The 27,485-nt window shown below is 45.8% G+C and overlaps 1 protein-coding gene and 1 long non-coding RNA gene across 5 annotated transcripts in view; one reads left to right on the top strand and one right to left on the bottom strand.

Moving 5' to 3' along the window:
• Positions 1–27,485, bottom strand: part of LOC147108825 (transcription factor MafB-like) — a 388,751-nt gene that overhangs the window by 58,765 nt on the left and 302,501 nt on the right. The window lies entirely within an intron of this gene.
• LOC147108826 (uncharacterized) overlaps positions 26,464–27,485 on the top strand; it is a 58,661-nt gene continuing 57,639 nt past the window's right edge. Inside the window, exon 1 of the long non-coding RNA XR_015080674.1 lies at positions 26,464–26,514. This is a non-coding gene — a long non-coding RNA (uncharacterized LOC147108826). The remainder of the gene's footprint in view (positions 26,515–27,485) is intronic.

Below are 27,485 nucleotides of genomic sequence, written 5' to 3' on the forward strand. Positions count from 1 at the left end.
TGTGTGCTCTTCTAATACAGTTGTTAATTTTAAATGGGATAACAAGTGCATTAAAATAATGCACAAATAAATGTTGCACAAAAGCTTTAAGCAGTGCATTATCAGACATAATTAAACCTCCTGTGCCTAACTTTGGAGAAAACATAAGAACAAGAAGCAGGAGTAGGCCTCGAGCCTGCGCCGCCATTCATAAAGATCATAGCTGATCTTCGACCACAACTCCACTTTCCCGCCCGATTCCCATATACCTCGATTCTCTTAGAGTCCAAAAATCTATCGCTCACAGCCTTGAATATACTCAACGACTCAGCATCCACAGCCCTCTGGGGTAGAGAATTCCTCAGATTCACAACCCTCTGAGTGAAGAAATTCCTCCTCATCTCAGTCCTAAAATGCCGACCCCTTATCGTGAGACTGTGCCCCCTAGTTCTAGACTCTCCAGTCAGGGGAAACATCCTCTCAGCATCTACCCTGTCAATCCCTCTCAGAATCTTATATGTTTCAAAGAGATCACCTCTCATTCTTCTAAACTCCAGAGAGTATAGGCCCAATCTTCTCAATAGACTTGAGTACACAAATCTCGGCCGACACTCCAGTGCAGTACTGAGGAAGTGCTGCACTGTCGGAGGTGCCATCTTTTGGTTGAGATGTTAAGCCAAAGCCCCGTCTGCTCTCTCAGGTGGACGTAAAAGGTCCCATGGCACTATTTCGAAGAAGAGCAGGGAAGTTATCCCTGGTGTCCTAGCCAATATTATCCCTCAACCAACATAACTAAAACAGATTATTTGGTCATTATCACATTGCTATTTGTGGGAGCTTGCTGTGCGCAAATTGGCTGCCACATTTCCTACATTGCAACAGTGACTACATTTCAAAAAGTACTTCATTGGCTGTAAAGCACTTTGAGACGTCCGGTGGTCGTGAAAGGTGCTATATAAATACAAGTCTTTCTTCTTTCTTCTTTCTCAATCTTTCCTCCCAGGGGTCAACCTAGTGAACCTTTGTTGCATTGCCTCTAAGGCATATATGTAATTTCTCAGATAAGGATACCAAAACTGTGCACAGTACTCCAGGTGTGGGCTCAGCAAAGCCCTGTACAATTGTAGTAAGACTTCCTTACTCTTGTACTCCAACCCCTTTGCAATAAAACATGGCCACCCCTAAACAAACATGGCCACCCCTAAACAAACATGGCCACCCCTAAACAAAAATGGCCACCCTTAAACAAACATGGCCACCCCTAAACAAATATGGCCACCCCTAAACAAACATGGCCACCCCTAAACAAACATGGCCACCCCTAAACAAACATGGCCACCCCTAAACAAACATGACCACCCCTAAACAAACATGGCCACCCCTAAACAAACATGGCCACCCCTAAACAAACATGACCACCCCTAAACAAACATGGCCACCCCAAACAAACATGGCCACCCCTAAACAAACATGGCCACCCCTAAACAAACATGGCCACCCCTAAACAAACATGGCCACCCCTAAACAAACATGGCCACCCCTAAACAAACATGGCCACCCCTAAACAAACATGACCACCCCTAAACAAACATGGCCACCCCTAAACAAACATGGCCACCCCTAAACAAACATGGCCACCCCTAAACAAACATGACCACCCCTAAACAAACATGGCCACCCCTAAACAAACATGGCCACCCCTAAACAAACATGACCACCCCATAACAAACATGGCCACCCCTAAACAAACATGGCCACCCCTAAACAAACATGACCACCCCTAAACAAACATGGCCACCCCTAAACAAACATGGCCACCCCTAAACAAACATGGCCACCCCTAAACAAACCTGGCCACCCCTAAACAAAAATGGCCACCCTTAAATAAACATGGCCACCCCTAAACAAACATGGCCACCCCTAAACAAACATGGCCACCCCTAAACAAACATGGCCACCCCTAAACAAACATGGCCACCCCTAAACAAACATGGCCACCCCTAAACAAAAATGGCCACCCTTAAATAAACATGGCCACCCCTAAACAAACATGGCCACCCCTAAACAAACATGGCCACCCCTAAACAAACATGGCAACCCCTAAACAAAAATGGCCACCCTTAAACAAACATGGCCACCCCTAAACAAACATGGCCACCCCTAAACAAACATGGCCACCCTTAAACAAACATGGCCACCCCTAAACAAACATGGCCACCCCTAAACAAACATGAACACCATTAAACAAACATGGCCACCCCTAAACATAGCGACCACTGTGTACTATACAATGATGTTAGAAAGGGTTTAACCTTTAAGGGCGTTAAGAGGAGCCTTCACTTTAACTGTTTACTACACAAGCCCTTAGAATTACCCAAGAATGCACCAATACCGCCAACAGGAAAATAAATGCGATCAGCTGGAGATGATTAACTTTTGAAAATAACATAAAGCATTCATGCTGATAACTAAGGTAGTTACAAGATGAAAGCAGTGAAAATGTAAAACTAGAGAAAATTGAACAGCGCTATTAGTTTTCTTAATTGGGTTTTAATATTTCTCACACAACCAATTTAAAGAAAATACACTAAGGATATTGATACCTGTCCGTGAATTATATGTATCGATCCTGATCAAAGATTTCACATTATAAGCCTTGAAAGCCTCTGAACCATGAGATTGCTATATTAAATCTGTTGTTATTGATAATATATACACCATAGCTTTTATTTCTGTAGCATTGCCTCATCTCCTGAAGGTGCCAGCACGGGCCTGATTCCAGCTGTTCTCCAGTACGTTGTTCAAATGGCTGGCTTGATCGGTGAGTCTAGACAGTGAGCATCAGCAGACTATACAGCCATGAGGGGCATCTTGGCAAAACCCAGTCCCATTCTACAGACACATAGGCCGGAATTTTGCCAGCACTCAGAGTGCGGGTTTGGAGGCGGGACCGCTGTCAAAATCGCAAAGATTGACAGCGGGTAGGAAACCCGCTGTCCACCCGTCTCCACGCGAGTCTCCCAGGTGTCGGGTCTGTCAGCGCAGAACTGCCCCAACACCAAGCGGCGGGGGAGACGATTCAACTACTTAAATGGCTTGTTAAGAGCCAATTTAAGAGTATTTTGAGGCTTACTTGTAATTTTACCTTCTCCCCCACGGGTTACCCGCTGTTCGGGGAACATGCCAGCTCAACCTGGCGTGTTGTGAGTCTGCTCTGATGTTTGTGAAAAGATGACAACTGCAGAAGTGGTGTCAAGGATGCAATGTTGCACATGGTGAGTTTCAGAGCAAAGAAAATGTTGGTTACTGCATTTTTAATACATATACAGATTTCTTTAGCTTACAAGTTTTTAGATCCAACTGTATGTCCAGTGCCACCTCATTGGGAGAACTTCTCTCACCAATGACAGATCGCTTCCGTCATCTCACCTGCAGCTGCCATCGAATCCAGCAACATCGGAGCCAATGAAACAATCAGACCTTGGTCCTCCAAATCCTTCCACAATCATCCCCAACATCAACATCATCAACCTCAGCACCAACCTTCGCCGCCAGCACCTGATGCTGCACTGGACACAGGGCATCAGCCCCTGACAAAATTGCTGGCCGGGAGGCCAACAATGGCATCACCATGGCCAGACTTTCTTCACTTGGTGCTGTAAACCCTGGCTGCCACATGATGCGCCAGGTTGACACCATCCCACACCAGCACTGTGAAGCATCCCTTTATTGTCCATGCCATTCCATGCACACAGATCACTATAGCGGGACGGGGAGCGGGGAGGAGTTATGACTGAACAATCACTCAAACTCAGTAAGACACTTCACAATGTGCGTTCCGATCTGTCCAATAAGGGGCACTTTTTGGAAAAGAGATTTCACTGTATGACAATCTTCTTCTTCTTAGGCTGTCCCTCGGAACCGAGGATGACTTGCTTCCACATTAAAAATGAGTTCGCAGGTGACTGATGAGTCCAATGCGGGACCTACAGTCTCTGTCACAGGTGGGGCAGATAGTGATTGAAGGGGCAGGTGGGTGGGGTGCTTGGGTTGACGTGCGCTCCTTGCACTGCCTGCGCTTGGCTTCCGCTTGCTCCCGGCGAAGAGACTCGAGGTGTTTGGCGCCTTCCCGGATGCTTCTCCTCCACTTTGTGCGGTCTTGGGCCAGGGATTCCCAGGTGTCGGTGGGGATGTTACACTTTTTCAAGGAGGCTTTGAGGGTGTCCTTGAAGCGTTTCCTCTGCCCACCTGGGGCAGACTCCCAAAACAAGCGCTCTACTTGGAGCTCCGGCATGTATGACAATACATTACCAGAAACTTCACATGGACATTTGCTGAACCTTTCAAGTGCCCACCCTTGTGTGTTGTTAGTTGGTATGCTTGCAGTAGAATGAGGGTGAGTGTGAGGGGTGGCTAGTGAGATGGGGAAGTGATAAAGTAGATAGAGAGGGTTGGGTGGAGGTGCAAGGTAAGTTGGTGTCCTGGGAGGTCTCTTCAGCCCTTGCAAGGGAAGAGAACCTCCCTGCGTACTGTGACTCCCTCCATAAACATATGGAGTGAGTCATTGGAGAGCCTGGGTGCAAGAGTTCACTTTGTGCCGTGATTGTCAGTGTTTTCTGCACCTCAATGCTGTCAAACACTGAAAAATCAACAGTCAAAATAAAACGGTGCATGGTCCCTTTAAGGAAACCGGCAGATGACGCATCATCAAATGACGTCATCAGACCCGCTTCCTGTTAATTGGCTGGTAAGCCCGCAGGGTGGGCTCAACAACCCAGAAACCAGCTGACCCGCACCCATCCCGTCACCGCTGAGAAAATTGCGGCCATATTGACAAGCAGAGTCACTGGATGAGCAATCAGGAGTAGGAACTCTGGTTGATTTTGGCCCCTCCTCACCTAGTGGGGGATGACAGAGATCAATTGCAGTGCCCCCTATTACAACCCCCAGCCAAGATCAGCTAATTCACCACAGACCAGGAATCAAATTGGTCACCATCCTAACCTGTTTGCTCTAGTTCCACAGTTGGCAGTGCATTTATCTAGTGAGCCACCAAGGCACATAGTTTTCTTCAACATCTTACAATTATGGTGATGTGTTTATTGCATCTGAAAATAGTTTGAGGTTACTTTAAGATAAAAGTAGCACTGAAAGTTACAGGTCTGACTCCAGGAATAAGGACCTGTAAGAATTGTGTGGTGGAATACTCTCCACTTGCCTGGATGAGTGTAGCTCCAACAACACTCAAGAAGCTCAACACCATCCAGGACAAAGCAGCTCGCTTGATTGGCATCTCTTCTACCACCTTAAACATCCACTCCCTCCACCACCGGCGTACCATGGCTGCAGTGTGTACCATCTACAAGATGCACTGCAGCAACTCGCCAAGGCTTCTTCAGCAGCACCTCCCAAACCCGCGACCTCTACCACCTAGAAGGACAAGGGCAGCAAATGCATGGGAACACCACCACCTCCAAGTTCCCCTCCAAGTCACACATCATCCTGACTTAGAAGTATATCGCTGATCTTTCATCGTCATGTGGTCAAAATCCTGGAACTCCCTCCCTAACAGCACTGTGGGAGTACCTTCACCACATGGACTGCAGCGGTTCAAGAAGGCGGCTCACCACCATCTTCTCAAGGGCAATTAGGGATGGGCAATAAATGCTGGCCTTCCCAGCGACGTCCACATCCCATAAAAATGAATTAAACAAAAATCTGCTGGTTTCTTTTACAATTGATTGGTGAAACATTCACAATCTGATTTTTATTCCCGTCCACTAGGCAAAGCCTTCAAAAATGGCATAGAAAATTCTCAACAGCTACACCACAGGCCAGAGAGGATCGATGACACGCTTATGTTATGAACCCATTAATGCAGGAAAAATCTCAAAATGAAACAATCAAATTACTTGTTGGAGAACACATGTAATCATAATAAAGTGATGACAGCTGTGTTATACACTGAGTGTATCCCAGACCCAGCTGAAATGCACACCGGGAATTAAGTAGCCAGATCCGCATTTGTGACTGGCCAAAACCAGATCCCTTAACCCTAGTAGATAGAAGGGCAGCCAACCTATCTAACAGCACTGTGGGAGTAACTTCACCACACGGACTGCAGCGGTTCAAGAAGAAGGCTCACCACCACCCTCTCAAGGACAACTAGGGATGGGCAATAAATGCTGGCCTTGCCAGCGATGCCCACATCCCAAGAATGAATTTTTTAAAACGCAACAGGAGGATCCATATAAAGAAAATGGGCCTGTAATAACCTCTGGTACACATGTGTTTGTCAAACTCTAGATAATCATGGATAAACAAAATGTTAGGGTACGGGGGTGTTGCTTGGACTGGAGAAGGTTTAGAAGTGGCATACTCCAGGGGTCAGTGTTGGGACCACTTTTATTCTCGGTGGATATAGGTGATTTGGACTTGAGTACACAATCTTGAAAACTGATGATGATACAAAAGTAGGAGCTTTGTCAAACAGTAAGGCGGACTGTAAAAGACTTTGGGAAGACACAGACTCTTTAGCAGAATAGGCAAACATGTGGCAGGTGCAATTTAATGAGGATAAGTGTGAGTTAATACACCTTCAGAGAAAAATCAAGGAATAGAAGTATACAGTTAATGGAAAGATGCTGAACGCTGTGAATGAATATAGACCTTTGAGTTTAAAAACGTAATTCACTGAAAGTGCATGTGTAGGTAGATAAAGCCATAAACAAAAAGGTCTACAGATTTGGGAGTATTATCAACAGGGGCATAGAGTACATGAGTAAAGAAGTAATAATAAATTTAAACATAATTTAGCCCACCAAGTACTGCATGCAGTTTTGGGTGCCCCAATAGAGAAAGGACATTAAAGCCATATAGATTGTAAGGCGTAGATGCACCAGAATGATGGCTGGGATCAGAAGGTGTAGTCCCGAAGAGATACTAGACACCCAGACTGTTTCCACTAGAGCAGAGAAGGCTAAGAGGAAATTTAATTGAGGTTTTTTAAATTATGAAGAGTTTTGACAGAATGACTAGGGAAAGACTATTGCCTCAGGTTGAAGAATTAACGACGAGGGAATATAAATTTAAAGTTCTCACTGTGATTGAAGAGAGAGTATAGGAAAAATATCTATCCGCAGAGTGTTATTGTAACATAGAATGCTTTGTCATTGGCAATGGTTGAGGCAGAGACCATTGCATCTATTAAGGGCAAATTGGATAAATATTTGTAGCAAATGGCTATGGGGAAAGAGTAAGTCAGTGGGATTAGTGCTGGATTGTTCCAATAAAGAGCCAGCACAGATGCAATCATTGATCATCCCCAGCATTGAAGCTCTGACCACGCTCGATCAGCTCCGATGGACGGGTCACATCGTCCACATGCCCGATACGAGACTCCCAAAACAAGCGCTCTACTCAGAGCTCCAGCACAGCAAGAGAGCCCCAGGCGGGCAGAGGAAACGCTTCAAGTACACCCTCAAAGCCTCCTTGAAAAAAGTGCAACATCCCCACCGACACCTGGGAATCCCTGGCCCAAGGCCGCACAAAGTGGAGAAGAAGCATCTGAGAAGGCGCCGAACACCTCGAGTCTCTTCGCCGGGAGCAAGCGGAAGCCAAGTGCAAGCAGCGCAAGGAGCGCACGTCAACCCAAGCACCCCACCCACCCACCCCTTCAACCACCATCTACCCCACCTGTGACAGAGACTGTAGGACTCATTTTTAATGTGGAAGCAAGTCATCCTTGGTTCCGAGGGGCTGCCTAAGAAGAAGAAGAATGGGCTGAATGGCCACCTGTGTGCTGCAAACTTCTATGGTAACTACAGGATAAATTTAAGCTATATTCACAATTAAAACAAGATACAGTAGTAAGTTTCACTTTCTATCAAGTTACTACTGTAGTTGTTTAGAAACAGTTCACATATCTATGACTCAGAAACATCTTTTTCTATCATGTATTAAGTAGTGTACAGATCCACATATAAATAGTATAAAGAAGCATGTTTAATGTACAGGCAGGGACAGAAACCTTGTTTTGAGAGAGAGAGACTTCCCTTCAACACTGCATACATATACTTAAATAGTGTAGAGAACTCAATGTATCTGATATATAGTGTAAAGATATAGCCCTTTTGTAGTATATGTATAATGTTGAGGCCAGTAATTAATAAGCAATTAAGCAAGTTATGAGTTTAAGTGGCTTCTATAGATCGCTTCTCCCACAGTGCTGTCACTCTCGCAGCATTGCCAACGTTTGTGAATATGCTTATAATTTATTACTTTTTGCACTGGGTTTTAAATGTTCACAATTCACTGGAATAGAAAGGATAGCCAGAAAATTAACTCTCTCTCCTGTCTATTCCCCGTGAGTTGGGCATATCAAAATACTAGTGCAAAATCAATAAATTGGAAACAAGAGCACAAGTGTTGGCAACGCTGCTTCCTAGGATTGTTACATGTGTCTTTGTACTGTGGATAGGAACAGAAAACAGTAACAATAATTAGAAAAAAATAGCTTCTTATTTTAAAAGTGAACCTTCTCAAGGACTTGCAGGGTGTAAGGTTCATTGTACTGTCCTGCATCAGATACAGTACAAGATGAGCTCTGTGGGTTCAGCGTACTGTTCAGTACAGCTTGGCCTTTTTCTGGTTCCTAAAAATTCTTATGTGGGTCCAATGTGCCATCCGCCGTATATTACAGGGAGAGGTGGTGTGGCTACAATGTACGGTACATGGTGCATTGTAAATGCGCTTGTGTGGGTTCAATATCCTACACAGACATATTGTTATTTAATTCTGTAAGATCGTAAGCTGATGAGCTATCGTTTATGATGAAAGTCCTCACATATATGATACTGTGTGACAGGAAGAGTAACACATCCCACTGTAACACTGCGCCCCAATACCATAAACATTCGGTATAAATATTATAAAATGCCCATTTAAAAAAAATAATCAAGAAATTTAAGATGATAAATTTACAGGTAGAAGTTACAACACAGAAACAGGACATTTGGCCCAACCAGTCTGTGTCGGTATTTACCCTCCACACGAGCAAATAGTTCAAATCATATTTACCCGCCCTGTAACCCATATCCCTCTTTTCCCATAGGAACATAGGAACAGGAAAAGACCATTGAGCCACTCGAGCCTGTCCCACCATTCAATGAGATCATGGTTGATCTGCGACCTGACTCCATATACCCACCTTTGGCCCACATCCCTTAATACATTTGGTTAACAAAAATCTATCAATCTTAGATTTAAAATGTTGACCCAGAATCAATTGGTATTTGTGGCGGAGAGTTCCAAACTTCTACCACCCTTTGTGTGTAGAAGTGTTTCCCATATCCCTTCAAATCCCTTTCCCTTCTTCCACCTAGCCAACCTAATTTGGAATGTTGACATAATTTCTGCTAAACCAATAACCAGTGAATTCCACCGCCTCACAACTCTCTGTGTAAAGAAGTTCCTCCTGTCCTTTGTTCGAAATCTCTTACTGATAATCTGCTATCGATAGCCTCTTGTTCTTTACCCCTGAACTACTGGAAACAGTCTGTCCCTAGTTACCCTGTTCATAATTTGAAACACTTCTATCATATCGCCCCATAATCTGCATTGTTCTAACAAAAGAAAAGTGAGTTAAATTTAGTATAAATAAATTACAATAATATATTCAAAAGGTGCATTTTCTAGTGAATGGGCTTAGAAAATGAAACAGTTATAGTCACTAGTATACTGTATTCGCTGCTCACGATGCGGTCTCCTCTACATTGGGGAGACCAAACGCAGATTGGGTGACCGCTTTGCGGAACACCTCCGTTCAGTCCGTAAGGGTGACCCCGAGCTTCCGGTCGCCTGTCATTTTAATTCACCGCTCCATTCCCACTCGGACCTCACCGTCCTTGGCCTCTTGCATTGTTCCACGGAAGCTCAACGTAAACTCGAGGAACAGCACCTCATCTTCCGATTAGGCACTCTGCAGCCTTCCGGACTCAATATCGAGTTCAACAATTTCAGATCATAACCTCGGCCCCTATTACATTTTTTCTTGTAATTTTTCCACTCCGTTTCCCCCCCCCCCCTTTCCTTTTGTTTCTCTCTCACACCTGGCAGCTATCTCTTGCCCTGCCAGTACACTTTACACCTAATCTCAGCCTATTACCATCTCGTCTAGCTTTGAATACCTTTTATTGTCTCTTTTACTTCTTTTGTTTCTTTCACTTCTTTTGTCCGATCGCAGCCCTGCCTTCGATCTATTTTCTTTTCTTTCCAGTTTTGAAGAAGGGTTCGACCCGAAACGTCAACTCAAATTTCCCTCCACGGATGTTGCCTGACCTGCTGAGTTTTTCCAGCATTTTCTGTTGTTATTTCAGTTATAGTCACTGTTCATTTTAAAGCCTTAAAAATGTATGAATGATGAATGCTTGACACACTTGCATGGCATTATTTTGTGTGCTAGTTTAAAGAATTTGTTAAGATGTTTATTTTAAATTAATGCAAAGTGTCAGCTTGCCTCAGTGGTACTCTTGGTTGTGAGTCAGAAGGTTGCGGGCTCAAGCTCTACTCCAGGACTTGAGCACATAATCTCGGCCGACACTTCAGTGCAGTCCAGACAAAGTGCTGCATTGTCAGAGGTGCCATCTGTTGGATGACAAGGTAAACCAAGTGTGGAATTCTCTGCAACAGAGAGCTGTGGAGGCTGGGTCATTAAATACATTTAAGGTAGAGAGAGACAAATTTTTGCAAGATAAGGGAGTGAAGGGTTATGGGAAGCGGGCGGGGAAGTGGCTTTGAGCCCAAGATCAGCCATGATCTTATTGAATGGCGGAGCAGGCTAGAGGGGCCAAGTGGCCTATTCCTGCTCCTATTTCAATAATCTTATGACTTAAAGAAAGACTTGCATTTATATAGCGCCTCTCACAACAACCGGACGTCCCAAAGCGCTTTACAGCCAATGAAGAACTTTTTGAAGTGTCATCACTGTTGTAATGTAGGAAATGTAGGGCTTAAATAGATCCCATGGCACCATTGGAAGAAGAATCGTTTTTCTGGTGACATGATCAATTTTTTTCCCTCAACCAATACCACCATGAAGTAAACGCAAATTAAATGGTCATTTATCTCATTTACGAGTTTATGAGACTTTGTTGTGCACAAATTAGCTGCTGTTTGCCGACATGACTACAATTCATAAGTAATTCCTTGACTGTTAAATGCTTTGCGATGTTATGAGAACGTGAAAGGTGTTATATAAATGCAAGTTAGGAGCAAGAGCAGGCCATTCAGCCCCTCGAGCCTGTTCTGCCATTGAGTTAGAGCATGGCTAATCTGTATCTTAACTCCATTTATCCACCTTGGACCATATCCCTTAATACCCTTACGTAACAAAAATGTATCAATCTCAATTTTAATTGGCCTAGCCTCAACAGCTTTTTGGGAGAGAGTTTTCCAGATTTCTACTACCCTTTGTGTGAAGAAGTGCTTCCTGAACAGCCTAGCTCTTAATTTTAAGGTTATGCCACCCTGTTCTGGGCTCCCCCACCAGAGGAAATAGTTTCTCTCTTTCCAAACGTTTGTGCACTGATATCAGACATGGTAATTTCTCTAGCCTTAAAGGTCTAAACTACCCACGCATATTAACCATCTAAATGGTTCTTGCCTCCTATCAATAGACAGGAGCTGCAACAGCTCAACATGTGAACTGGAGGAGTAAAAAAAGGCCTCCACATTCACTGGTATTGCTAAATGTAGGTCCGTATTAATGGCTGACTGACATTTCAGGCTAAAGAAAGATTCATGGGTCAGATTGTCTCAATAATAAGAGCTTAGTTATTTTGGATTTTGAATTTAATCCTTTAAGCCCTTCTGCATCTCACAGCATCCTACAGTGGTGCCATTAACAGTGGAGCAGTCAAACAGCACCCAGTAAAATATCGTTAATTGTCTGAAGGCAGAACAATTTAAAGTGTATGGGGGAGAAATTGGGTGAGTAGCGCCACTTGTTAGCGCCTAAAGAGGCAGGCAGTGGCTGTAGCGCCACTGGCTGCGCCTCCCGCGATATTGAGTTGGGGCGATAATGGTGGCGTTAGCTTTTTGCGCTGCGCCGCCACCGATGACGTCATCAGTGTGCGCAGCAACCCATTCGCGCCCTGTTCGCGATATTTGGTAGCGAACGCCGCAGTTGCGCCGTTCGCTACCCGCGCCCTGTTCACGGGGCCTTACTGTGCCGGCACAAGTTAAGGTGGAGGTGCGGGGCGGCCGCCTTTTTCGGCGGCCGCCTGCCAGCACCTCCGTCCCCGGCCTCCTAACCACCCCCCCCCCGCGACATTGCCGGCTGTTTCCTGAGAGCCCGGCACTTCTCCTTGGTGCCGGGCTCGTTTGCCGGCACTCGCTAGCGGGGATCGCGCTGTTGCAGGCACCTCCCCCTTAACAGGGGTAGGAAGGCCTGCAGTACCGCAGCGTGCCATGCTGCAGCATGTGGCGTTGCGGCACGTTGCACTGCGATATTCAGTTTCAGCGCCCTAAGAGGGACGCGGAGTGCCTCGAGCCTCGCCCCGTATCCCTCGAGGGGCAATGAAACTGAATATCTGACGATCGCTGAAGCCTCGAACGCTGCGCTAAATCCTGCACTCAGGCGACTTTTGCGCCACTTTGGCGCCCCAACCCAATTTCTAGGCCTATGTGTTTGTTGTCCTCAGTACTTTGTGACTGAATTGCTTGGAAAATGCAATGTAATAATACAATCCAAAGGGCTGATTTTTCTGCCTTTGTATTTGGCGGGGGATGTGTGGGGGGGAGGTGGTGGTGGGGTGGGGGTGAGGGTGGGGGGGAAGAGGTGGAGCCTTGCTTGTTGCCACCATGTAGCGGGCACCATAGTGTGTGGCTTTCTGTCTACTTAGTTTAACGGACATAAAATTGTGGCATTGAATGCACTATATATATTATAATTCAGATGTATTGGGGTGATTGTCACTCAGAAGTCGGGAAGGAGGCGGGACTGCAACTTTCGGGGTTGTAGTCCCGCCTCCATGGAGATGCGGCCAATCTATGTGATTTTAACTTGATTGACCTTGTTGAGCCCACCCAGTAGGCTCAGCAGGCCGATTCAGGGCCACCTGGCAACAGGTGACGTCACAGACTGAAATTTCATCTGTCAAGACGTTTTGACAGATGAAACATCAGTGTTTCACAGCTGTTTGAAGCTGTCAAACACTGACAGTCTTACTTCTAACCTGAGTCCTTCCACACAGACTCAGTTAGAAATCTCTCCGGCACAGAAAGCTGTAGGCTGTCACTTTTGACAGATCGCAGCCATTCTGCTTTCTGTGCCGGTTAGATGATGGACTCCCGAAACATAGAGGAAGGAAGGCTAAAAAGGTAAGTACAGGTAATTTCAACTTCTTTACACACTTTAGACACACCAAACACACTTACCTTTGCACTCATGCACCCATCACTCACCTGAACACCGACATCTCGACCCCTCCAAGTCCTTCAACCTGACAGCCCGACTCCTCTAACTTGGCGTGGTTTGGAGCCGTCGGGAATCCCACACTTCAAGCTTTAAAATAGGGATTAGGCTAAAAACTGCCTGTTAACTACCTGTTAACAGGCAGTTAATTGGCACTAATCCCTTCCCGCCTCGGGTAGGCGGGTCCCAGTGCGGGGCGGGTACCCGCCTCCTTTGAAACTTACATGGGGGCGGGATGGTGTCGGGACCCCCGAATTCGGGACTTTAACCCCCCGCATGCCTCCAATCCCGAATCCACGGGTCAGTTAAAATCGAGGCCATTATATCCTTGCAATGTAATAAATATATATTATGTTCAGGAGCGTTGTATATTTGTAACATGGAGGGGGTTATTTTAACTCTACCCACCCAGTGGAAAACAGGCGAGTGGGCGGTTAAAATCGCACAGGTTACTTATCCGTTGGAAAGCCACCAGGAACTCGTCCGGCTGAACTTTAATCTGCTCCACTGAGCAGGAGGCAAGGATACCCGTTCAAAGCCAGCCAGGTCCTGCTTTACATATGCTTGTCGGGACCCGACTGCAATTTTAACTGGGCAGCCCGAGCAGGGAAATCGCTGTGGATTTCCCACCAGCTGAAGACAGCGGAGAAGAGGAGCCGGGACCAGAACAAGCCCAAACAGGTACCTTTTGTTTCTTTCCTTGTAGAGCCCGGAGGAGCAGGAGTGCTCCCTCAGGGCCCCACAAGGAAAGCTGTGGCCTCCCCTGCTGTGGTCTCCCTTCCCCCATCTTCCCAAATGCAAGACCCCCTGCAAGACAGCCCCCGAAGCCAATCCCGCCACTCAATTTTCCACCAATTTCCTGCCTGTTCTGGTTGGGAAATGAGGCCCAAGAGTTAAAATAGTCTTGACCTCCTTTATGGAGCCTCAGGTGAGTTACCAAATCATCTCCCTGCCCACATGCCCAAAATCCAGCCGGAGTTAAAATCAGGATATATGGAGGGTTAGGAATATTGCTCTAATTTAGCATCCTAAATTACCTGGTCCTACATCATAACTTGACATTCTGTGAGGTCCTATATCACTCATATCTATTCTAATTTCTCTGCAATATCGGCTGCTGTGCATATCTAATTGTCAAAGAATCCATAAGAACATAAGAAATAGGAGCAGGAGCCAGCCACTTGGCCCCTCGAGCCTGCTCCGCCATTCAATAAGATCATGGCTGATCTTTTACCTCAACTCCACCTTCCCGCATTATCCCCATATCCCTTGATTCCCTTAATATCCAAAAATCTACTGATCTCTATCTTGAATATACTCAACAACTGAGCCTCTGGGGGAGAGAATTCCAAAGATTCACAACCCTCTGAGTGAAGAAGTTTCTCCTCATCTCAGTCTTACATGGCCGACCCATTATTCTGAGACTGTGACCCCGGTTCTAGATTCCCCAGCCAGAGGAAACATCCTCCCTGCACCTACCCTGTGAAGCCCTGTAAGAAATGTATATGTTTCAATGAAATCATCTCTCATTCTTCTAAATTCTAGGGAGTATAGGCCTAGTCTCCTCAATCTCTCCTCATAGGACAATCGCCCATCCCAGGAACCAGTCTGGTGAACCTTCATTGCACTCCCTGTAAGGTAAGTCAAATTACAGCTAGAATTTGTGGTTGAATCTCCTTTTCATTTTGCCATGATAATAAAGAGCCGGAAAACACTGGCATTAGCTACACTGACCTAAAAAATATCTAGTGACTTTGTTAAAAAAAATTAGATGAAGGACCTTGTTGATGCTGATTTAAATGAAGAAATTCAAAGAGATGAGGAGATTTGATTGGAAATCACAAGGAATGAATTGATGATCCCCAAATACTGCTGTTAATTGAGATTCATTTTTCATTCAAATGAATTTACATCATGACATCCTTTTGTGGTTTGGAAAAAAAAGTCAAGCTGGTGGCTGTAGTCACACTTTTGTTCCCTATGTTGTTGACATGTATATTGGCGACGCCCAGGAAATTTTTTGATGCAGAAGGAAGAGAAGTTGCAACAGCTTTCTACTTGACCCTCAGTTATTTTTCTAATTCTCTATGTGCAGCAAACCCCAGTTCACCCTGGTCAGACAGCAGTTTCGCATCACGTCACTGCCTCAGTTGTTTCATCATTTATTCTCCACTTTTATACACAGGACAGAACGTTCAACTTTGGCAGGGGCATAAAGTGGACGGTAGAGGATGGGCCATCCCAATTATCACCCCACCCGATTTTCCATTCCATTGCAGCAATTTTTAACCCCGCTGAAGTCGAAAGTTCGGCCCATAGTGTTTTATTCATTCCTCAAAACTGTATTTATACCCACACCATCAGCAGGAAACAGAGTGGGCAATCTCTGGTTATATTGGCCCAGAAATTCAGGTCGGGGGCTTCCCGCGGGTGTAAGCCCCCGACCTGCACTTACCTTGCGCGCCGGCAGTTGAGCTGTTGGGCCCCGTGGAATTCCGCTCCGGGGCCTGGTCCAGCTGCCGGCGCGCTGTGCTTGCGTGTCCCAGGGGCGCAGTTAGTGCGATGCGTCCCCTGGGATCACGTGGGCCATGGGCAGCCAATCGGAGGAGGGAAAAGCCCATTCATAAGATTGACAGGAAGACCTGTCAAAACTTATAAATACTACGGCCCCAAAATAGCAGTAAACCTTCAAATAATTTTTTTTTAAATCACACTTTTTAAATAAACTGTAAATTACATTAAATAACTATTTTAAACAATAATTTTAATTTTTGAAAAAAATAATGTTATATTCTAACAGGGCTAAAAATAAACTTACCTTGTTTAAAGTATTTAAAAATAATAAACCTGTGGAAAAAATGTTTTAATTTTAATTAATTGACCACTTACCTTGTAAAAAGCAGGCCTTACGCCTGCTTTTTACATTTCTAAATACTGCAGGCTTACGATCCCGGGAAAACCTGCAAAAAGAACCTAAGTTCAAAGCGCACGCGCAGCCTCTCCTGCGCACGCGTTCGAACTCTGAACCCCTTCGTTCAGAGGAACGGAAGTGCCGGTTTCCCGCATATGCGCAGTGCATGCAGAAAACCAGCACTTCCATTCGGCTTATGGGTGAGTACCCCGTGCGTACTCACCCGTGGAGACCCGAATTTCTGGGCCAATATTTACCCAATAGGTCTACTTGAAGTATCTGAAATTATAATGACCATCTCTCACTTCAAAGCCAGTCAGACCCTCTGTTAGGACAGAACTTTTTTCCAAACCCCTGGAATATAGGGACATTAGGAACAAGGAGGAGGCCATTCAGCCCCTCGAGCCTGCTCTGCCATTCAATTAGATCACGGCTGGCCTGCACCTCATCTCCATTTACCCGCCTTTGCTCCATATCCCTTGATACCCTTATCTAACAAAAATCTATCGATCTCAGTCAGCCGTGTGTTGTGTGAAGTGCTACTGTTCTGTGTCATCCTTTACTACAGATCTGAAGCTGATTTCTACTGCAAATATTGCTGCCTGCCTGATGGATGCTGATTGTGGGTGGCACTCATGCTGAGACCGAGGTACATAGAAACATAGAAGATAGGAGCAGGAGTAGGCCATTCGGCCCTTCGAGCCTGCTCCGCCATTCAACGAGATCATGGCTGATCATCCAAACCCTAGCACCCGGTCCCTACACCGACAGCCATCCCACCCAAACCCTATCCCCGTAACCCCGCGTATTTAATCCCCCCTAACACTAAGGGTCAATTTTTTTATCATAGCCAATCAACCTAACCCACACATCTTTGGACTGTGGGAGGAAACCGGAGCACCCGGAGGAAACCCACGCAAACACGGGGAGAATGTGCAAACTCCACACAGACAATCACCCGAGGCCGGATTTGAACCCGGGTCCCTGGCGCTGTGAGGCAACAGTGCTAACCACTATGCCACCGTACATTTGATCCTTCTCAGTGAACAGAAGTGTGAACGCAAGCCCCAAAGCAGAGACCTTGATTTAACAAGGTTCTCTCGCAGCAGTGAACCACCACTTCTGTTTGATCTGGTGTGTGTTAATGAATCTTAATAATCCTAAGAAAATACTCTTAAGTCATCAGTTCATGACTCACCAAAGGAGAAATGAAAGAGGAACTACAGCAAACTTCTTTTCACCCATTTTGGTTTTGGGGCCACTGCAGAAACCTTAACACAGTTATCATTTCTCATTCAACCATGGCTAACTTAGTTATTATTATTTGACGTAAGTATCCAGCTCCTACATGAATGCAGTAATGAAGGGAGTAGAGGGGAAGGTGGGTGGCAGCTAAATTCTTGGCTCAATCCAGTTTGTGGGAATGTCAGCCATTCTGTGTTAGATGCTACACATTATGCATTGTCTTTAGGTGGTTAGTGCCAGCGCATGGGGGAGGATATAGTGACTGCACTAATTGCATTCCTGCACTGCACAATTAATAACTTCACACATTATTAGTTTGCTAGCACAGACCCAGAGATCGCTCTCTCTCTTCACTCCCACTGCCCAGCTGCAAGGATATGAAATGATTGACTAAGAGAAATCATCTGGAGCAGGAATATCCAGAGAGTGCAGTCTCAGCCAACCCTAATCTAAGTAGCTTGGTTCAATTGGGTTGATTCCAAGAAGGAGTTTCTCTCATTTCAGGTTTTCTACTAAAGCAGTGGGGGACTGTCCATTGCTGTCTGAACTGCTCTGCAAATGGAGAAAATAGAGAAGATTAGCTGCTAATGCAACATTGTATTTCAGCTGTAGATTTCACAGAAATCACAGATCACAGAAACCCCACAGTGCAGATAGAGGCCATTTCGGCCCATCGAGCCTGCACCGACACATATCCCACCCGATCCCCGTAACCCCTACACCAACACCAACACATATCCCACCCTATCCTCGTAACCCCACGTATTTAATCCCCCTAACACTAAGGGTCAATTTATCATAGCCAATCAACCTAACCCGCACATTTTTGGACTGTGGGAGGAAACCGGAGCACCCGGAGGAAACCCACGCAAACACTGGGAGAATGTGCAAACTCCACACAGACAGTCACCCGAGGCCGGATTCGAACCTGGGTCCCTGGCGCTGTGAGGCAACAGTGCTAACCACTATCAAAAGTAATACTGGGGATTTTTAACTGGTTCTGTAGGCAAGGGGGTGATTACCAGGGATTGGCCAGTACAGAAGTTGGTGGTACTTTTCCAGTGCTTTGAGGGGCCTGTTGTACATGGTCCATGTCTCTGAGGCATACCAGACCCTACAAATCCATTAGTAGGATAAGCGCACCAACGACAATGTTCTCGCTCAGGCCAACATCCCCAGCATCGAAGCTTTGACCACGCTCGATCAACTCTGATGGGCGGGTCACATCGTCCACATGCCCAATACAAGACTCCCAAAACAAGTGCTCTACTTGGAGCTCTGACACGGCAAGAGAGCCCCAGGTGGGCAGAGGAAACACTTCAAGGACACCCTCAAAGCCTCCTTGAAAAAGTGCAACATCTCCACCGACACCTGGGAATCCCTGGACCAAGACCACACAGAGTGGTGGAGAAGCATCCGGGACGGCGCCGAACACCTCGAGTCTCTTCGCCGGGAGCAAGCGGAAGCCAAGCACAAGCAGTGTAAGGAGTACAAGTCAACCCAAGCACCCCACCCACCTGCCCCTTCAACCACTGTCTACCCCACCTGTGACAGAAACTGTAGGTCCCGCATTGGACTCATCAGTCACCTGAGAACTCATTTTTAATGTGGAAGCAAGTCATCCTCGGTTCCGAGGGACTGCCTAAGCAGAAGTACGGAAGTATAAACATAGAGTTAAGATCAACAAGTTCCAACTGAGATGATACTGTCAGGTAAGGGAATGAGTGGCTTATTTCCTTTTTCTGTTGCCCAAGTAAGAAAGAAAGGACTTGCATTTATATAGCGCCTTTCACAACCTTAGGACATCCCAAAACGCTTTACAGCCAATGAAGCAGTTTTGAAGCGTAGTCACTGTTGTAATGTAGGAAATGCGGCAGCCAATTTTTGCACAGCAAGCTCCCACAAACAGCAATGTGATAATGGCCAGATAATCTTTTTTAGTGGTGTTGGTTGAGGGATAAATATTGGCCAGAACAATTAGGATTAGTAATCAGGAAGAATAAAATCTGAAATAACAACAGAAAATGCTGGAAAAACTCAGCAGGCCAGGCAACATCCGTGGAGAGAAATTAGAGCCGATGTTTCGGGTCGAAACCCTTTTTCAAAACTGGAAAGGAAATGAAATAGATCGAAGGCAGGGCTGCGATAGAACAAAAGAAGTAAAGAGACATTAAGAGGTCTTCAAAACCAGACGAGATGGTAATAGGACAGTGGAGACAAAAGACGGCTCAGATTAGGTGTGAAGTGTACTGGCAGAGAGACAGCTGCCATGTGGGAGAGAGAAAAAAAAGGAAAGGAGGGGGAGGGAAAACCCAAAACAAAGGGGTGGGAAAAAAATATAAGTAAAAATGTAATAGGGGCCGAGGTTATGATCTGAAATTATTCAACTCGCTATCGAGTCCGGAAGGCTGCAAAGTGCCTAATCGGAAGATGAGGTGCTGTTCCTCGAGTTTACGTTGAGCTTCCGTGGAACAATGCAAGAGGCCAAGGACGGTGAGGTCCGAGTGGGAATGGAGCAGTGAATTAAAATGACAGGCGACCGGAAGCTCGGGGTCACCCTTACGGACTGAACGGAGGTGTTCCGCAAAGCGGTCACCCAATCTGCGTTTGGTCTCCCCAATGTAGAGGAGACCGCATCGTGAGTAGCGAATACAGTATACTAGATTGCAAGAAGTACAAGTAAATCGCTGTTTCACTTGGAAGGGGTGTTTGGGGCCCTGGACAGTGGGAAGGGGGGAGGTATAGGGGCAGGTGTTACATCTCCTGTGCTTGCACGGGAAGGTGCCAGGCGAAGGGGAAGGGCTGTTGGGGGTGATAGAGGAGTGGAATAGGGTGTCTCAGAGGGAGCAGTCCCTATGGAATGCTGAAAGGGGAGGGGAGGGGAAGATGCATTTGGTGGTGGGATCACTTTGGAGGCAACGGAAATGGCGGAGGATGATCCGTTGAATGTGGAGGCTGGTGGGGTGAAAGGTGATGACAAGGGGAACCCTATCGTGGTTCCGGGAGGGAGGGGCAGGGGTGAGGGCAGAAGTGCAGGAGATAGAACGGACACGGTCGAGGGCCGTATCAACCACGGTAGAGGGGAATCCTCGGTTGAGGAAAAAGGAAGACATGTTGGAAGCACTGGTGTGGAAGGGCGCTCCGCTTCTTCCTTGAACAGAGGCCCGACTAGTCCCCATCCACAACCACCCTCCTCCACCTGGCTGAACTTGTTCTCACATTGAACAACTTCTCCTTTAACTCCACTCATTTCCTCCAAATCAAAGGTGTTGCTATGGGTACCCGCATGGGTCCTAGCTATGCCTGCCTTTTCGTGGGAAATGTGGAACACTCTTTGCTCCAGTCCTACTCAGGTCCCCTCCCTCACCTCTTTTTCCGATACATTGATGACTGTATCGGTGCCGTTTCCTGCTCTCGCCCCGAACTAGATAATTTCATTCACTTTGCCTCCAATTTCCACCCTTCCCTCACTTTCACATGATCCATCTCTGACTCTTCCCTTCCCTTCCTCGACTTCTCCGTCTCCATCTCTGGGGATAGATTATCAACCAATATTCACTACAAGCTCACTGACTCCCACAGCTACCTGGACTACACTTCCTCCCACCCCGCCTCCTGTAAGGACTCTATTCCATTCTATCAGTTTCTCTGTCTCCGCCGTATCTGCTCCGATGATGCCACCTTCCACACCAGTGCTTCCGACATGTCTTCCTTTTTCCTCAACCGAGGATTCCCCTCTACCGTGATTCACACGGCCCTCGACCGTGTCCGTTCTATCTCCCGCACTTCTGCCCTCACCCCTGCCCCTCCCTGCCGGAACCACGATAGGGTTCCCCTCATCATCACCTTTCACCCCACCAGCCTCCACATTCAACGGATCATCCTCCGTCATTTCCGCTACCTCCAAAGTGATCCCACCACCAAACGCATCTTCCCCTCCCCTCCCCTTTCAGCATTCCGTAGGGACCGCTCCCTCCGAGACACCCTAGTCCACTCCTCTATCACCCCCAACAGCCCTTCCCCTTCGCCTGGCACCTTCCCGTGCAAGCGCAGGAGATGTAACACCTGCACCTATACCTCCCCCCTTCCCACTGTCCAGGGCCCCAAACATCCCTTCCAAGTGAAACAGCGATTTACTTGTACTTCTTGCAATCTAGTATACCAGAGCGGAGAAACTACGCCATGTTCTTCGCAGCCTTCAACATGTCATCGATGACGACGAACGCCTCGCTAAGGCCATCCCCACGCCTTCACTACTCGCCTTCAAACAGCCGCCTAACCTCAAACAGACCATCGCTCGCAGCAAATTACCCAGCTTTCAGGAGAACAGCGACCACGACACCACACAACCCTGCCACGGCAACCTCTGCAAGACATGCCAGATCATAAACACAGATACCATCATCACACATGAGGACACCACCCACCAGGTACATGGTACATACTCATGTGACTCGGCCAACGTTGTCTAGCTCAAACGTTGCAAGAAAGGATGCCCCGGAGCATGGTACATCGGCGAGACCATGCAGACACTGCAACAACGGATGAACGGACACCACACAACAATCGCCAGGCAGGAGTGTTCCCTCCCAGTCGGGGAACACTTCAGCAGTCAAGGGCATTCAGCCTCCGATCTTCGGGTAAGCAATCTCCAAGGCGGCCTTCTAGACACACGACAATGCAAAATCGTCGAGCAGAAACTGATAGCCAAGTTCCGCACTCATGAGGATGGCCTCAACCGGGATCTTGGGTTCATGTCACGCTACATGTAACCCCACCTGATGTAGAGTCATCCAGACTCGAGTCGTCGTTGGCTTGTTCGCTCTACACAGATGCGGCCGGACCTGCTGTGATTTCCAGCAAAAAAAAATTTTTTTTTTTTAATATTGTTTTTTGTTTGTTTTTTGTTTTTCATACAGACCCCAGCATCTGCAACATTTGACCCCTGGTGACCCCACCTCATTGTTCTTTGATGTAATGTTTTCCTGACTGACCTGTTTGGACACCATTCACACCTTTGATTGCTGTGATTATCTCTCTGCCGAGGTGTGATAAAGGGCAGTTAGAAAGATTACCTTTAATCATCTGGCAGTGTTCTCTGACTATATATGCATCTCTTCACTTCACCTGACAAAGGAGCAGCTCTCCGAAAGCTTGTGATTTCAAATAAAGCTGTTGGACTATAACCTGGTGTTATGTGACTTCTCACATTTGTCCACCCCAGTCCAACACCGGCATCTCCACATCACTGTATTTGCTGCTCACGATGCGGTCTCCTCTACATTGGGGAGACCAAATGCAGATTGGGTGACAGCTTTGCGGAACACCTCCGTTCAGTCCGTAAGGGTGACCCCGAGCTTCCGGTCGCCTGTCATTTTAATTCACCGCTCCATTCCCACTTGGACCTCACCGTCCTTGGCCTCTTGCATTGTTCCACGGAAGCTCAACATAAACTCGAGGAACAGCACCGCATCTTCCGATTAGGCACTTTGCAGCCTTCCGGACTCAATATCGAGTTCAACAATTTCAGATCATAACCTCGGCCCCTATTACATTTTTACTTATTTTTTTTCCACCCCTTTGTTTTGGGTTTTCCCTCCCCCCCTTTCCTTTTTTTTTCTCTCTCCCACATGGCAGCTGTCTCTCATCCTGCCAGTACACTTCACACCTAATCTGAGCCGTCTTTTGTCTCCACTGCCCTATTACCATCTCGTCTGGTTTTGAATACCTCTTAATGTCTCTTTTACTTATTTTGTTCTATCACAGCCCTGCCTTCGATCTATTTCATTTCCTTTCCAGTTTTGAAAAAGGGTTTTGACCCGAAACGTCGACTCTAATTTCTCTCCACGGATGTTGCCTGGCTTGCTGAGTTTTTCCAGCATTTTCTGTTGTTATTTCGGATTTCCAGCATCTGCAGTATTTTGCTATCAGAATAAAATCTGATCTGTGCTTACACATAAACATTGTTAGAGAGCATGGTAGCTACAACATCACATTTATATCACAGGCGTGAAGGTTGGACACCATGGAATAAAGGTTAGGGTTCACAGGAAGAAATTCTTAATCTATCAGAATTGCTAGAGATTGTCAGATGACTGACAGATTCGTATCACAATAAAGAACCAACCAATTGGAACTCAAAAGCACCCAATACCAACCAAATAGGTGAGTATTTCTGAGATCTTCTGTTTTTATTTCAGATTTCAACCATTTTTTGTTTCTTTTTACCAACCGAGTAGAATCTCTCAGCAAAACAGGATCTGGTGTGTAAGATAGTTCTTATTGCAAAACTATTCACTTAACCTTGAAATACTAATCACAATACTACCTAGAATGTTAGGGCTTAAATTTGCACCATTTTGTACATCAGAAAATGGTTCAAATATTCACTTCCTTCCCTCAAAGAAAACTAAACACTTAATAAAGTATTTCACAAGAAATTAAATGAGGTAAACATGCACAAAACTTGAAAAGCATTTGCAGTAAAATATATATACCTCAGAATTAGCAAATTTATTCCAAAAAGCTGGAACCTATGTCTTCCTAAATAGATCAGACGGTGGTGTCCTTGGCTAGTCAGTGTTGGAGAGAGCCATTTTTCACCTTGTAATTTTAATAGCCTCAACATAGATCACTTGTGTTTCCATGTATCAACTCCTCAAACTGTCTGCAGTGGAAATAATCATTGAGCAGCATCAAAGTAACTCCTCCCGATTGTAACTGTGTCCTGATGATGTCACATACCAGCCGGACCACCCTTGGAGACTTGATGCACATAAAAGTAATGATTGTGATACTTTTAAACCTCCGGTCCTGTGTATAACTTTTCACAAGTGGTCCAAACCAAGATCTTTGCAAAACAGCAGTGAAGTACAGTTGATTCAACTTGTGAAGAAGCCAGTTATAATTCAGTATGTGTTTAGAGACAGAAGAAAGGACAGCGAAAAGAGTATTACTGGCTGTCTGTTGATTTATGTATTATGCTATTGTAATGGCTTTACGTTCTGGTTAGATGTATCTATTCGTGGGAATTATACATTGTGTGCTGAAGCGCTAGAATTTTGAATATTCATTTTGCCTTGATCCAGAATGAGATGCTGCTACAGGCTTTGTAGTGGGACTATTGGAACTGAACACTTTTTTTTATACACACAATCAAAATACAACTACCATAATCTGCCTGCATTGAATGATACAGTATTTAGTGTGATATGCAGTGTATGAACCAACATGTCCACTTGTGGGGCACTGGACATCTAGGAGGTGGATTGTGTAGCAATGGATTTTATTCTGCAGTGTGATTTGCACATGAGGAGCTCTTGCGTAGCAAGGGTGTACGCTCATGCAACCTGCAACCAGAGGGGTTCTAAGGTAAATTTCAACACGGAGAGCTGTCATGTGAATTTCAACAAGGAGAACGCCTATGTGCCTTGTAACAGAGAGAACTACTCTGTAAATTGTAACAAGGCACCCTCTTCTCTTGTGCAAGTTTTAACAAGGGAAATTCCTGTGTAATTTGTAACCAGAGAAACCACTGTATATTGTAATAAGGCACCCCTACTATGTAAACTGTAACAAGGTGAACTCCCGTGTAAACTGTAACAAGGTGAACTCTCGTGTAAACTGTAACAAGGTGAACTCCCGTGTAAACTGTAACAAGGTGAACTCTCGTGTAAACTGTAACAAGGTGAACTCCCGTGTAAACTGTAACAAGGTGAACTCTCGTGTAAACTGTAACAAGGTGAATGCTTGTTTAATCTGTAACAAGAAGTCCCTTGGCCTTTGTGTAACTCTTAGCTTTCCCCTTCAGTTAAGCTACAGTTGAACCTTCCTGCGGCTCACTGGTGTATTCTGATGGGTAACACACTGCAGCGAATTTCAGAAACATATAAGAACCAGACACACAACGGAAACAATGAACATAGAGGTTAACAGACACCCAGCAACGATTATAAGGCAGCAATGTCAATGAGGGGTTCGGCTGATATCATAAACCATGACAGCAAAGCTTTAGCAGTTTATAGCTATCATTGGAGATAAGGGGCTCGATTTTGCCGGCGCTCAGGGGTCGGGTTTGGAGGCGGGACTGCTGGCAAGATCAAAAAGATTGGCAGCGGGTCCTGAACCCGCTTCCAACCCATCTCCAATCAATCTTCCCGGGAGTTAGGTCCCCGATTTGCACAGGGACCCGACTCCTAGTGGCGGGAAGAGGATTATAGCTACTTAACTGCTTATTAACAGGTAATTAACAGGCAGTTCAGAGGCTTTTTCCAATTTTGCCAGGTCGACTGCGGGCTTCGCGATGTCTGGACTCCACACCAAGTAAGTGTGGCATGTTGTGAATCTACTGTAATGTTTCTTCATTGACGACAGCTGCAGAAGTGGTGTGAAGGATCCAATGGTACACTGGTGAGTTTCAGAGGTAAGGAAATGCTGGGAGAATCATTTCTAATGTTTTTAGACTTTTCTGCAGGTAATAAGGTTTGAAGTGTTTGTGTAGTCCCAGCTCATTGGGAGAGCCTTTCTCACCAGTGACAGATCGCTTCTGTAACCTCACCTGCAGCTGCCGTCTGTTTTATCCTAAGGAGAGAGTCTCTGGAGAGCCTGGATGCAAGGGCTCACCTTTGTACAGTGATTGGCAGTGTTTGCAGCACCTCAATGCTGTCAAACACTGAAAAATCATCTGTCAAACAAAAATGAGCGTGTCCTCTTTAAGAAAACCGGTAGATGACGCGTCATCAACTGACGTCATCTGACACTGGCTTTCTCTTAATTGGCTGGCAAGCCTGCAGGGCGGGGCTTAACAAGGCCAATTGACGCAAAATAGCAACTGTGCGTCGGACGTCGTTGGGGGTGGGACTAGAACCCGGAAGGCAGCTGAACGGCCCCCAATGCGCCTCTTCAGGTAAGATCATGGCCAAGCTACTGAAATGTCTCTTGTTATTTCTTTTTACCAAATATACCTACAGTTAAGTTGGTGGAGTAGTTCCATTTCATTTTTACTCTTTTGACAGCTGAGCATGCCGTAGTGGTGGCCAGAGGAGGCTACACACTTGAAACATCAATAACCTGTGTGCTCTTTTTACAGATGCTCACTGACCTGCTGTGTGTTTCTATTTGTAGTTCACTCCTTGTGATTGATGCACAGTGCCTTTCTCACTGAAGAACCAATGCTGCTAATGTGATTACTGCAAGCTTAATAATGTGCTATACCTTATAAATAGTAATTACAACAGGGGCTAATTAATGAACCACATTTAACCATCTTATCAGCATTCAAGTTTTGTTTCAAGCATCCTGCTATTCCTACGTTAGCTGTTATATCATTTAAGTTGCCAGCAACTGTGTAACCAGCACTGGGCTATACCCACCAAGGGCCTATTGACAGGAATATCTCCTTTGGTAAGTAGGCATTTCCCTCGGGTAATTATAGGGATGATTCAAAAGTGGCCATCCAAAATGGTGGAAGCGATGAGTGTGATGGATCAGAGATCTATTTTGTTTCAAATCATAAAATGTTTGCTATTTTAATCTTCCTTTATGGGAATTGATAAGTTGCCAGCATCGTGACAAGTTTAAATCTCTTCCTTGCTGTTTTTCTGCATCGGAGGAAATGCACATCTTGACTTGACATCTTGTAGAAGAGGTTGTCTGGCCCTGACGAGGTTGGATTGTTTTCTAAGCATCACAGACAACTGGCATTATTAGTGCTGGAGAGCCCACTGGAAGGACAGATATCACCCTCTATATCAGAGTTGCTTTGTTTCACAGGTGTAAACAGTACATCAGGAAAATGTGTCAGGCAGTTTTCTGTGCCTCCAAATAACTCTCTGATTGGCAGTGCTGTGTAATTGGCAGAAACAGTTTTGTGTTATC

This window comes from Somniosus microcephalus, chromosome 13 (assembly GCF_052327205.1).
Source record: "Somniosus microcephalus isolate GS21.2 chromosome 13, FLI_Smic_1.0, whole genome shotgun sequence".
Taxonomy (NCBI): Eukaryota; Metazoa; Chordata; class Chondrichthyes; order Squaliformes; family Somniosidae; genus Somniosus; species Somniosus microcephalus.